Source organism: Echinops telfairi, unplaced genomic scaffold, assembly GCF_000313985.2.
Source record: "Echinops telfairi isolate 266 unplaced genomic scaffold, ASM31398v2 ScPeMD7_7468;HRSCAF=8506_0, whole genome shotgun sequence".
Lineage (NCBI taxonomy): Eukaryota > Metazoa > Chordata > Mammalia > Afrosoricida > Tenrecidae > Echinops > Echinops telfairi.
In genome coordinates this window covers 30,015,242-30,029,699 of record NW_022111369.1, presented here as the reverse complement: position 1 = coordinate 30,029,699, position 14,458 = coordinate 30,015,242, and the positions used below count along the sequence as shown (strand labels likewise).

The 14,458-nt window shown below is 43.1% G+C and overlaps 1 pseudogene; it reads right to left on the bottom strand.

The window, feature by feature from the left end:
- LOC101651660 overlaps window positions 1-13,982 on the bottom strand; it is a 36,089-nt pseudogene extending 22,107 nt beyond the window's left edge.
- Window positions 13,983-14,458: the final 476 nt, after the last annotated feature.

Genomic DNA, 14,458 nt, shown 5'->3' with positions numbered 1-14,458 from the left:
TTATCAAAAGAGGTCTGTCCTTCCCAAAGGACATCATGTTGGTAAACTAATGGGTCAGTGCGAAAAAGGAAGACTCTTGATGAGATGGGTTGGCACCATGACTGGAACGATGGGCTCACACATAACAATGATGAGCACTGACAGAGTTTCAGTCTGATGTACAGAACGTTGCTGTGAGTTGGAGCCAGCTCCATGACATGTCAAAATAAAAACAGCAATCTGGAGTCGTTGGACATTTGGGGTATCTTTAACCTCCATATCATTAAGACCTGTCTTTTACTAATATTTCTAAGAGAACTGATTTCTGTTAGCTCTCAGCTTTGGAGACATGGAGGGGAGTGCTGATTGTCAACCGTACAAAATCTTCAAACCATCTAGAGGTTTATGAGCTACATATGATTATGTCAGCTGGCCCCTAAGTACATGACCTCCTATAATGTGTGACTCATTCCAAAGGGTTTAAGAGCAATATCGGAGTTTTCTGTAGGGTTTATTCTGCCTCCAGACTTTGCAGAATTCTTCGGTGTAGCTGTCACCTGTTGTGTGGATTTGAGGATATAAGATTACAGGAATCCACAGCATGTCACGTAACCTATATATTTTGGCCTTGAAACCTCTCCACAATCTATGTGCCAATCCTTTAAAATATTTTGACAGATAGAGATAAAACATACAGATATAGTTACATCTTTTTTTTATTGCTTGAAAATATTTTTCCCCAAAACCATTTTTTGATGGAGCTAATGACGCCATCATGTCTTCCATAGTTCAGTCACATCAACCAATATTGTAAAATTACTACCATGATCGATTTCCAAACATTTTCTTCCTTCTTGAACTCCTTGACATCAGCCCCCTTTTGATCCCCGCCCCCCCACACACACATTGTACACTCCAGAAACCCATATTCCACTTGCTGTCTCTGTAGGTTCATCAATCCTGGGTTTCATCTACTGAAAAACAGAAAAACATATAATAAAAATCAAGAGGCTCACTCCCAATGATAAAATGCATTGTGATAAACCCCAATATGAACACACACAAAAATGCACAAAATGTTGAAAATCAGATCAGGCCCAATGTGCATCAGAGGTTGGTGATCAACTGACAAGGTTTTAATTGTTCAAGTCAGATTTATCATTTTACTCTTCTATAGTCCTCTCTCCAAGGCACTCTTTGGTCGCCAGTTTCTTCCAAGCCCTCTAATTTGGATAGAGAGAAATCACCACAGGTTTATTTCCTTCGTAGACCTCACAAATGCATCTCCCAATGTCATTGATAGCCTTCTGAAAAGCAGAATCTCACAGTTGATGCTCTGAGACTATGTCCTCCGTTGATTTAGGATTATATGATTTACAATCTTTGGCGACTGATATTGGTGTGCTTCTTTCATGTGGATTTAGTTGACATCTCACTTAGATGGCTGCTTGTTTGGAAACCAACCTGCTGCTCTTATGACCCCAGCTGCTCTTTTATCTGATAGCCAGGCACCATCTAATTTCTTCACCACATTTTGCTACAGCACCCAAATCTTCTGTTCTCCCATCCTGCGGGCGAGTATCAAATAGGGCCACGCTGGAAGAATTGGTCTTAAATTAGACCTAGGATTAAGTGTGAGCCCAAACCCCATTCTTGGAGCTATGGGGTGGTTTTTGTTGCTGTTTTGTTTTGATTTTGGCTCCCTTTCAAAACTTCCTTGTTACTTTATGGAAGAGAGTCTTATTGATCATCTCCCTGGGACATAAATATCTTCTGTTAATATTGCCATTGATTAGACCCTATGTTATTTACATAAACAATGGAAGCTTGTTTTCAGGGAAATTTTACAATAATATTGACTGAGAGCTAGACAGCCTGGTAGAGAACCCAGCTGGGACCAGTGAACCATACACCATCCACTCTTGGTAAATATTTTATAGGTCACTTGACTGGAGGGCACCTGAAGTCAGCTGGGAACAAATGACCAAGGAAGTGCAGGAGGGTGTTGTCTACTGAGTGGCTGGCATGGGAGTCTATGATGAGTTCCCACTTCCCCCACAGGCAGGTAGAAAGCACTATCAGGGATGAGGGAGATGGATGGGAAAGACAACACAGCAGAGGGGAAAAGAGAAAACATGTCTGTAGGAACAAAAAGGCATGTCTGTTGATAGAAAAAGAGGAAGGGCTGATCCCCAGATTGGGGGGAAATTGACTGAAAATGCTTTGGAGGGCATTAGGGGTAGGGGGAGTGAGTAACTTTGGGGGCATGCAACAAATGGGCCACATTGATTTCGGGGTCTAGGGGAATCTCGGGGAACCAGGCTCAGCGCCATGGAACACTGGTTCACTTTATCCTGGATCTTCAGGGTACACGGCATGCTCCAGAGGCTATGCCAGTAAGTCCCAAGCAGGAACTCTCCTGGATAACTGGCCCTACCTCAGACATGCTGCAACCTGAGGACTGAAGTTGGAAAACACATGGTGTCTGAGGAGCGGAAGATGCTGTACCAACAGGGGTGAGCTGTTGGTGGGTGGGCAATCAAGGTCCTGCTTCAGCAGCACCCTATATGCTGCATTAAGATAGGTATCATCCCAGCAAATGGGTGACAGACATTCTGTTTCATTTTGTTTATGTCTGTTCATTGTAGAGTGAATCTCAGAGGTGCTATGTCATTGAGGGTAACCCGATGGAAGTTCTGTTATTTGGTTTTTTTCTGGTCTTTGGTAAATGAAGCCCAGGATTAATGAGTCTACAGGAAAGCAAATAGAGCAAGGGTGGAGGTAAAATGGAGAATATCAAGGTGATCAAGAAGGAAAAGTATGTTGGGAAACTGATTATGAAAGCAATCGTACAATTCTGTCTGACGAGATTGAGCTACGGAATTATATGATATATGTATTAACCCTCAAGTAATAACAAATCAGAAGAAAACCAACAAATAAAAACCTAAGTCCAGGAATGGGTTTTGGGCTCACACTGAATCCTAGCTCCACCTTAAGAAAAATTATCAAGTATACTCAAGTATAAGCTCACCCGACTATCAGTTGAGGCACCTAATTTTACCACAAAACTGCATTAAAAACTCGGTTTATACAAGAGTATATATGGTAGTTCTTACATCATGGCCTGCTTGATACTTGCCCTCAGGAAGGGAACACAGAAGATATGGGTGCTTGAGCAAAATGTGGTGAAGAATGTAGATGGTGCCCGGTTAACAGATAAAATAGCACCTGGGGTTTAACACCTTGTTTCCAAACAAGCAGCCCTCTATGTGAAATGTCAAATAAATCTATATAGAAGAAGAACACCATTATCAGTCACTGAAGGATGACAAACCATATAATCTGAAGTCGAAGGAGGGACTAGTATCAGACTAAATTGTGAGAACCTGGTGTACAGAAGACCATGGTTGACAATGGGAGCCCAAAATTGATTTGTGGAACTACATAGGAAATACGTCTCTGAAGAACTCTATCTATAATAGAGGGATGGAAGGAAAGTGGTTACTAAACAGAGAGCTTTGGAGAGAGAAGCATAGAAGATCCAAGGCTTAAATCTGACTTGAACAGTTAAAACTTTGTCAGTAGATCCCTCCTATGATGCAGGCTGGACCTGATCTGGTTTCCTACATTGTCTGTATCTTTGGTTTGTATAGTTCTGTTTGGTTTTTGCTTGTCCACATTAAGATATACGTCAGAGGTGTCATATCATTGGAGGTCACCCTCTTGAAGTTGTGTTATGTGTTTTTCCATTTTTCAATATATAAAACCCAGGATTGATGAACCTATAGAGACAAGAAGTAGAATGAGGGTTTTGGGGTGAGGGGGGTCTAGTGATGGTGGTGGAGGCGGGTGAAGGGGAGACAATGTAAAGAGGCTCATGTAGAAAAAGAATGTTTGAATACTGATTGTGGTAACAATTGTACAATCTGCTTGACATGATTGAGCTGTGGAATATCATATATTTTAATAACAATGAGGAAAATATGTTCATAATCATCGAAAATCTTAAAAGTTTAGTCATATGTAAAACATAACTATTCTTATGTAACCCATAGGTCCCCAAGAGCATCTTGTGGTCCAAGCTATTTGCTGTCACATAAAATAAGCATGTCTACATACCAAGAGATCTTGAAGCAGATCTCCAATTGTATGTTCATTTTTTGAAGAACACTAAATAAAATGAAATTTGCAACTTAAATATATATATATATATAAACAGTCACAGGTTTGCCCTAATAATCTATGTCTTTCTTTTTAGGCTCTCACGAATGTTTAATATCGGTATTTAAATGGTTACTTGATTGTCAAAATAAGGAAAATTAAATATCAAATATTTACCAGAAGAAATGAGTCTTTATAAAATGTCTACAAATCTTAGAGTTATTTTTTTTAACTTACAAATATTTTGTTTCTTTTTTCTTTTTTTAAATTCATTTTATTAGGGGCTCATACAACTCTTATCACAATTCATACATATATCAATTGTGTAGAGCACATTTGTACATTCATTGCCCTCATCATTCTCAGAACATTTACTCTCCACTTAAGCCCCTGGCATCAGGTCCTCTTTTTTTCCTCTCCCTCTCCGCTCCCCCCTCCCTCATGAACCCTTGATAATTTATAAATTATTATTTTGTCATATCTTGCCCTATTCGATGTCTCCCTTCACCCACTTTTCTATTGTCCATCCCCCAGGGAGGAGGTCACATGTAGTTCCTTGTAATTGGTTCCCCCTTTCCAACCCACCCTCCCTCTACCCTCCCAGTATCGCCACTCACACCACTGGTCCTGAAGGGATCATCCACCCTGGATTCCCTGTGTTTCCAGTTCCTATCTGTACCAGTGTACCTCCTCTGGTCTAGCCAGACGTGCAAGGTAGAATTGGGATCATGATAGTGGGGGGGCAGGGGTGGGGAGGAAGTATTTAGGAACTAGAGAAAAGTTGTATATTTCATCATTGCTTCATTGCACCCTGACTGGCTCGTCTCCTCCCTGAGACCCTTCTGTAAGGGGATATCCAGTGGCCTACAAATGGGCTTTGGGTCTCTACTCCGCACTCTCCCACTCATTCACTATGATAAGATTTTTTGGTTCTGATGATGCCTGATCCCTGATCCCTTTGACATCTCGTGATCACACAGGCTGGTGTGCTTCTTCCACGTGGGCTTTATTGCTACTGAGCTAGATGGCCGCTTGTTTACCTTTAAGCCTTTAAGACCCCAGACACTATATATTTTGATAGCCGGGCACCATCAGCTTTCTTCACCACATTTTCTTATTCACCCACTTTGTCTTCAGCGATTGTGTCAGGAAGGTGAGCTTTATAGAATGCCAATTTAATAGAAGAAAGTATTCTTGCCTTCAGGGAGTACTTGAGTGGAGGCCCAATGTCCATCTGCTACCTTAATACAAAAAACTGGGCTCTGTGGTGCAATGGATAGTACATTGGTCTCCTAACTCTTCTCAACAAGTGATTCAAACCTTAGAGTTACTATGTCTTCATGAGAATCACTATTTCATTCTTTAAAAATTATTTTGAATATTTTCTGATATGGTTGTGCTGAAGTGAAATTTCTTCTTCCTTATTTTTATAAATCATGTTATTTGAGGCTTTTACAGCTCTTATTACAATCCATACATACATTCTGTCAAGTATATTTGTACATATGTTGCCATTATCATTTTCAAAACATTTTCTTTCTATTTTATATCAGCTCATTTCCCCTCTCCTCCTCCCTCCCTTCCTTATGATCCCTTGATAATTTATAAATTATAATTTTTTAATGTCTTACACCAACCACTGTCTCCCTTCACCCACTTTTCTGTTACACCAACCACTGTCTCCCTTCACCCACTTTTCCATCCCCCTGGGGGAGGTGTGAGTGTTAATATGTTGATCATGGTGATTGGTTCCCCCTTTGTTCCCCCAATCTTCTCCCCTTACCCTCCTGGTGTCGCTACTCTCATTATTGGTCCTCGGGGGGTATCTGTCCTGGATTCCCTGCGTCAAGAGCTCTTGTCTGTACCAATGTACATGCTCTGATCTAGCCGGATTTGTAAGGTAGAATTGGGGTCATAACGGTGGGTGGAGAGTGGGGGGTGGGACCATTAAAGAACTAGAGGAAAGTTGTGTGTTTCATTGGTGCTATACTGCACCCTGAATGGCTCGTCTTTTCCTTGGGGCCCTTCTATAAGGGGATGCCCACAGATGAGCTTTGGATCTCCACTCTGTCTTCCCCCTCATTCACCTTGATATGATTTTTTTGTTTTAGGTCTTTGATGCCTGATACCTGATCCCTTTAACACCTCATGATCACATAGGCTGGTATGTTTCTTCCATGTGGGCTTTTTCGCTTGTGGGCTTAAAGGCTGGTTTATCTTCAAGCCTTTAAAACCCCAGATGCTATACCTTTTAATAGCCGGGCACCATCAGCTTTCTTCACCACACTTACTTATGCACCCATTTTCTCTTCAGTGATTGTGTCAGGGAAGGTGAGCATCACAGAATGCCAGGTTATAAGAACAAAGTGGTCTTTCGTTGACGAAGTACTTGAGTGGAGGCCCAATGTCCATCTGCTGCCTTACTACTTAACAAATAAATATCTGTACATAGATCTATTTCCCTGTACATAGATCTATCGTTATATATAAATGTATTTATATATATAAATGCCTGTATTTAGACCTCTATAAATGTCCTATGCTTAGTAATCTATATCTTAACACAGCATATAGGGCACTGATATAGTGAGCACATGATTATCCACCTACAGACAGTTCAACAATCTTGGTACAGCTGTTGTCCATTTCCATGAATTTTCAGTCTTAAGTCCTTAGGTTACAAGTTGTCTGAGGTAGAGTCCATCCAGTTCACCCAGTGGTGTTTCCGCATCGAATCTCACTGATGCAGCCCCTGGAGCATGCCATGAGCCCCCAAAATCCAGGGTTCAATTCCTCAGTGTTCCACGGCACCCAGCCTGGTTCTCCAGGATGTGCCCAGAAACCTGGGCCAGGGTGGTCGATTCGGTGTATACCACCAGGGACCTGTCCTCCCATGGTCCCTAAATGCATTTTCAGTCATTCTCCCCCGCCCCCCACCCCACCTAGAGGTCGGTCCTCCCTCTTTTCCTACCAGCACTGTGATCCCCCAGACGTATCTGCTCGCTATCCCCTCTCCTGACTTGACTTTCCCATCAATATCCCTCCTCCCTTTGATAGCACTGTCTACCTGTCCGGGGGAATCTTGTCATAGTTTTATGGCAGCCAGTCAGTTGACAACATCCTCTCTCCACTCCCTTAACAATTTAATCCCAGCTGACGTGAGGAACCCGCTGCCATGCTTCTATTTCTCTGCATCGGGCTGCAAACTGCAAGGTCAGCACTTCAAAATGACCAGCCACTCTGTGAAAGAAAATTGGGGCTTTCTACTCCCACAAAGGGAACCCCACAGGGACAATTCTACCCTGTCCTATAGGGTCACTATGAGCCGGCATCAACTGGATGGCAGTGAGTTGTTTCTTCTTTTAAGACACTGGTATAAACATCCATGTTTTGGTTTTATGTAGACATAAGTTTTTCACTTATTTGGGCAAATAGGTAGAACAAAATTGCTGGATCATATAATGAGCTTTGGAAGAAACTGACAAATTTTCATCCATAAATACCATCCCATGTTGCATTTACTTCCACAATGGGTGAGAGTTCCTGTTGCTTCAGAGCCACACAACCATTTAGTGCTTTTAGAGTTTGAGACTTGGACTAACATTCTGCTCTGCCATACTACTTGATCTTGAGCTAATAAATGAAACTCTTTGCAGGAGCAGTGAATTATTTAATGTGGTTCTTCTAGCCAGAGTTTCTAAATCCTGCATGAGTCTGGTAAGAAAGTGGGGGAAGACACTGATAGAGTGTGCCCATAAGTGATTTTGAACAGGATTCCCTGGGGTGCCACCTGCTGTGTATAAAATGGGTCCTCTGAAAAGAAGGTGGGGCGATCTCATTACAAGCAAGAAGCAAAAGTGAACCACCTCTCTGAATCCAAGCAGGGTCCCTCTGTGGGTACTTAGTTAGGGAAGTTGGGTGTGCTGACCAGGGAAGTGGAGCTTCAGGCTGAGGGTTCCTGGAGTGGGGTGTCCCTTTGGGAATTTGTTATCAGACCTGAAAGAACTTTGTAACATGTCCTAATAAACAACGAAACCCTGACCTGAGCATTTCTCAGTGGCACTATAACTTGTTGACTTTGTAAATAAACCCTTTAATCATGAAGTGTGTGTTCTCTGTAGCCATTGCAATGGATAGTAGAGCCCAGAGGGGTAAAATGGAGATCAAGTAACTCACTGCTATGGGGTCAATGCTGACTGATGCCACCTTATAGGGAAGGGTGGCACTGCCCCTGTGACAAGACTGTCACTCTTTATGGGAATAGAAAGTTCTATCTTTCTCTTGTGGAGCTGCTGATGGTTTCAAACAGCTTACCTTGTGGATCACAGCTCAGCACGTAATCACTACGCCAAGTGTTGTTGTTGTTAGGTGCCCATAGCAGTTCTGACCCATAGCAACCTGATGGACAATAGAAGGAAGCACTGCACAGTCCAGCACCATCCTCACAATTGTTCCTGTGCTTGAGCTTATTATTGCAACCAGGTGTCAATTCATGGCCTTGAGGGTCTTCTTCTGTTTCCCGGTCCGTTTACCAAACATGATGTTCTTCTCCACAGACTGTTTTCTCCTGAAAACATGTCCAAATTATGTAAGACAAGCCTTACTATTCCTGCCTGTAAGGAGCACTCTGGCCTTACTTCTTCCAAGACAGATCAGTTCGTCCTTTCAGCAGTCCACGGTACTTTCGATCTTCTTCTCCAGCACCACCACTCAAATGGATCAATTCTTCTTCAGTCTTCCTCATTCAATGTCCAACTTTCACATGCACACGAGGCAGTGAAAAATACCGTGGCTTGGGTCAGACACACGTTAGTCCTCAAGGTAGCATCTATGCTTGTCAATACTCTAGAGAGGTCTTGTGTAGCAGTTTAACTAATGCAACTCACCTTTCATTCTCATGACTGCTTCCATGAGCATTGTCTATAGAGCCAAGCAGGACAGAATCCTTGACAACGTCAATCTTTTTCCCCCACTTGTTGTGATGTTACCTATTGGGTCAGTTTTTAGGATTTGGGTCTTCTTTATTTTGAGTTGTAATGCATTCCGAAGGCTACAAGCCTTGATCTTCATCAACAAGTGCTGCAAGTCCACCTCATTTTTATCAAGCAAGGTTGTGGCATCTGCCTATCTCAGGTTGTCTTCCTCCAGGCCTGATACCACATTCTTCTTCATGTAAGCAAACTTCTCTGATTGTTTGCTCAACGCACAGAATGAATAAGTATGGTTAGAGAATACAACCCTGTCATACACCTTTCCTGATTTTAAGCCATGCAGTATTCCCTTGTTCTGTTTGCGCAACTGGTTCTTGATCCATGTACAAGTTCTGCATGAGCATAATGAAGAGTTTTGCAATTTCCATTCTTCTCAAGGTTATCCATAGCTTATTAGGACACACACAATTAAATGCCTTGGCACAGTCAATAAAATACAGGTAATCATCTTTCAGGTATTCTCTGCATTCAGCCAAGATCCATCTGACACAAGCAATTATATCTTGGTTCCATGGCCTCTTCTCAATCCACCTTAACCTTTGGCAACTCCCTGCCAGTATGCTGCTGAAACCACTGTGGGGGATCTTCAGCAAAACTTTCCTTGCATGTGACATCAATGATATTATTCTGTCGGTTGAACATTCTGTTGGGTCACCTTTCTTTGGAAGGGGTACAAATATGAAACTCTTCAAGTTAGTTGGCCAAGTTGATATCTTCCAAATTTCTTGACATCAATGAATATGTGCTTCTGGTGCTTCACCAGCTGGTGAAATATTTCAATTGGTATTCAGTCAATTCCTGGAGCCTTGTTTTTGACTAATGCTTTCAGTGCAGCTTGAACTTCTTTCTTCAGCACCATTGGTACTTGCTCATATGCTACCTCCTGATATGGTGAAATGTCAATTAGTTATTTTTGGTACAGTGACTGTGTAGTCTTTCTGTCTTCTTTTGATGCCTCTTAAATCATTCAATATTTTGCCCACATAATCTTTCAATATTGTAAGTTGGGGCTTGAATTTTTTTCTTGATTTCTTTCAGTTTAAGGAATGCTAAGCATGCTCTTCCATTTTGGTTTTTCAATTCTAAGTCTTTGGACATTTCATTGTAACATTAGGCTTTGTCTTTTCAAGCTGTCCTTTGAAGTTTCCTATTCAACTTTTTGACTTGATCATATCTTCCATTTACTTTTGCTATTCTAAAATTAAGAACAAGTTTCAGGATCTCTTCTGACATCCACTTTTATCTTTTACGGCCATTTGCTTTTTACGTGAATGATGTTCTTGATGTCTCCCCACAGTTCATCAGGTCTTCTGTGATTAGTGTTCAATGCATCAAATCTGTTCTTAAGGTGTTCTCAACATTCAGTGGGATAGACTCAAAATTGTATTTTTACCATATAGTAAATTAGTTTTGGATTTCTGTGAATTCCATCTGGAGAAGTTCATGTGTATAGTTGTCTTTTGTGTTGTTGAAAAAAGGTATTTGCTATGAACAAGTTGTTGATTTTGCAAAATTCTCTCATGCAATCTCCAACTTCATATTTCACCAAGCTCACATTTTTCAACTACTTTTCTTTCCTCTTTGTTTCCAACTTTTGCATTCCAATCACCAAAAATTATCAATGCATCTTGATTGCATGTTTGATCAATTTCCAACCGAAGTTGGTAGAATTTTTAAGAATCTTCATCACTAACTGTTGCAATTGATGTATAGATTTGAAGAATAGTTGTGTTGATTGGATTTCCTTGAAGACAATAGATATAATCCTATTGTAGACAGCACTATACTTCATGATTGATTTTGCGATGTCTTTTTTGACAATGAATGCCATGCTCTTCTTTTTGATTGTATTATTCCAGGCATAGTAAATCATATGATTTTCTGATTCAAAATTGCCAACACCAATCCATTTCAGCTTAGGATATCTATTTTTACGCATTCTATTTCATTTTTTTTTTTACCATTTCCAATTTTCCTAGATGCATAGTTCACACATTCCAAATCCCTATCAGCAGGTTTTCGCAGCTGTTTTTCCATCCCTTAAGTGATGCCTCAGCAGCCAATGACGGTCCTGAGGTGTTAGCGGAATCACTCTGAAGGAGTTGCCAACACCAAACGGGTTATAACACAAGGAAAAACCTTATTGTGTTGATAACATGACTTGAGACTGAGCCCTGCCCTGCTCTTCCTCTCTGGGAACATTTTATAAGGAAAGGGATGTGTATGTACATCTGTGTGTGTGTGTGTGTGTGTGTGTGTATGTGGGGGCGGGGGATGGCGGGTGGGGGCGGGCAGCTACCCAACAGACCTGCAGATAGCAAACCGGTTACAGCAGAGGAATGGGAATGAGAGGGTGGAAGGCTCTTCATATTCCACAGATTTCTTTGTCTTGGGAGTTGTGCTTTGCCTCCTCTGGAGCAGCACTGATCCCTGCCTCATTCCTCCCTTTGAAGCCCTTTGAAGGCGCTTCAGTCATACAGAGAGCCCCACCTTCTTCCTGGCCATGTGCTAGAGGCTCTGGCTTAGGGGCCTGTACCAGTGTAGCCACAGGACGAGCTGCACCCTGCCTGGAAAGCACCAGGAAGAAGGAGGGCCATATGGTTCCCAGGAAGCAACTCCTGGTCCATTGGTCAGGGAGTCGGGAATCGACTCTATTTCCACAGATCCAGTAGAAACCTGCAGGGTCAGGCTAGTCTTCCTATATTATTCCAACCACTCCTTAAGGTGGGGAAGGCCTGAAGAAGACTTTTGTCACTTGAGACATCTCCCCACCGGTCACTGGTTCTTCAGGTCTCATTCTATATGTTTTGTCTAAAACAGTTGGACTGACCCACTGGGATGGTAAAGTTTGCGCCCCCGTGGTGCCCACAGTGGTGGCCTATGATACTGATTTGGTGAAAGTTTGTGCAGGGAGAGCCTCAGGGGTTGAGACTTTTCTTTTTTTCCTCCCAACCATCTGGGTCTATTTCCTGGGCTACCCAGGGCCACCCATCTCCTGTTAAAGTCCCCCCCGCACCAAGACATGATGCTATACTTAGGGTCCTGGCAATGTTTCCTGCCAGTCCAAGAAAAAGGTTCTCAATGGACTGTGGAAATTCAGGAAGTGGGTGGGTGATAATTAACTCATAGGGTCCCACTGGTAAATGTGACACTTTCATGTGGCCCCCCTTTTCCTGAGGAGCACCTGAGTGTTATTAAGTCGCCTTTCCATGTAGCCCGTTGGACACCGCTCCAATAGTCACAACGGCCCCCGGAAATAAGGACCAGAACTTATTTCACAAAGGGACTTATTTTACTTTATGTAACTTCTTTCCCAGCCTGTTGAACCACAAACCAGGCCTTTCGAATGACTAATGGTGGGACAGGCATCAGAACTCAAGGCTGCTGGATTGGGGCTCCCTTTAACCTTAATTTGGGCCACAGTGGGTCCAAGTATGTTAGGAAATAAAGTGGCTTCTCCAACCCTGATTTCAAAAGAAATGAGAGTAGGGAGTTCAGGTGGGTCATAACAAATGGGAGCTCCCTTCAGGTGGCACACATGGAAAACTGAGTGGCGTTATTAACACATTTTCCCAACTGAGTGCTTTCACAGTGATATTATCTATAGAACAAAGTTCTGGTGGTGGCGCCACTCACCCGGGTGGCCTGGATGCACATGTCACAGTCACCACCTCCCCCTTCTATTGTAACCAAGTGGGCCATTAGGCTTGCTAGAAGGTGGAGCCTCCGGCTTCTGCCCTACATTGCCCAGCCAGCTTGCAGGGTGAGGCTGGAGCAGGGCACGGCGTTCTAGTGGTTGAGTTGACTGGAGGGTGCTCTGGCACAGATGGGCTGGGTCTATGTGGTGTTCACACTCAGGAGACAGGGTGACTTTCTTGAGTTGGCTGTGAGGGATCCAGGCAGGGATTCCTTCTATGTTTACTCCAATGGGAATAGTTAAAAATAAGTGGTCCCTGCCACCAGGGTTTTAAGGAGGTCAAGTTCCAATTTTTTACTCACACCTGCTCTCCTGCACTGAAGGAATGTACCTAAGAGAATAGACTGAGAGGTAATCTTTCAGTCACCCACTTGGATACCTGGTTTGCTACTTTCTCCAATGCTTGAAGTTGTGAAGTAACCCTCCACTTCCTCTCTTCTCTCTTTTCTCTCTCTCTCTCTTTCTCTCTCAGTTCCCAGTAGGGAACAAAGGACAGGGTGAGGTATAGCAAACAGAATCTCAAAAAGCGAATACCTCGTGTTTTTCTGAAGAGCACACCTTATTTTTAGCAAAACCAAGGGGAGTGCTTGGGACCCTATCAAATTCACCTCTTGGCACATTTTATGAATGACTATTTTTCATAGTGCAGTTCAGGCATTCAACTTTGCCTGAGCGCTGCGGCCCATGGGCTGCACGCAGGGGAGTATCCGGGGGTGGTTTGGGCTTTGGAGGGCTTGTCTCCCCACTGTAGTGACTCCTGATCTCCTCGCTTTAGAGCTCCACATAGGAGTTGAGCAGTGAAAGCAAAGTTTGGGAGCCACAGCCTGCAGGAGCCCATAGCTCCTGAAAACTCTTGCTGGCTTTGGGGTCTTCAGTGTAGGGAGAATTTGTCTGGTCTTCTTCCTGTCTGTCCTTAGGTTTCTCACTCCTTGAGTGATATGAGAATGGAGGTATTTTACCTGCTGCCTGAACATTTGGGCCTTCTTCTTGGCATCTTTCAGGTCCAGGCAACTGAACCAGGTGGCAGCGACTGCAGGCAGCAAGCTAGCAGTGAGCCTGGGTATGGGGCTGAAGAGAAACTGGGGACCAGCGTGGTTGAGGGTGAGCAGGTCTTTCACTGGCTGGTAATCTTGGGTCCCTGACTTTCCCATGGGAAGGAGAGGGGTGTCCCATGCCGACTCGCAGAGAACCTCCCTGGATGGCTTTGGGAACCAGGTATTGTTTAACCTGAATGGATACTGCCCCTGAAGCAAGGCTGATGTAGTCAGGTGGATGGTTGACTACCAATCTTGGGGGCGTCCTATGCCCAGACTCCGGCCATCGTGAGGACAACAGGGAACTGTAGCCACCAAGTTCTGGAGTCTGGAACAGCCTTCATCCCTCGTAGTCAATTCCAAGAAAGGACAAGATACGGCAGTTAGTGAGCATCAATTCTTACAGACTTCATATCTGGCACACTGTAATCGTCATATAAAAAACTTCACCTTTCTCCTCAACTTCTCTCCATACAATTTACTGTATACTTTCAGGTTTGGTTTCGTAGAACTAGACACTGTTCTCTGAATATCTGCAACTTGTGCTGACCTTCTGTGACTTACTGTGTCCATCTCCACTCTTTTCTCTTGCT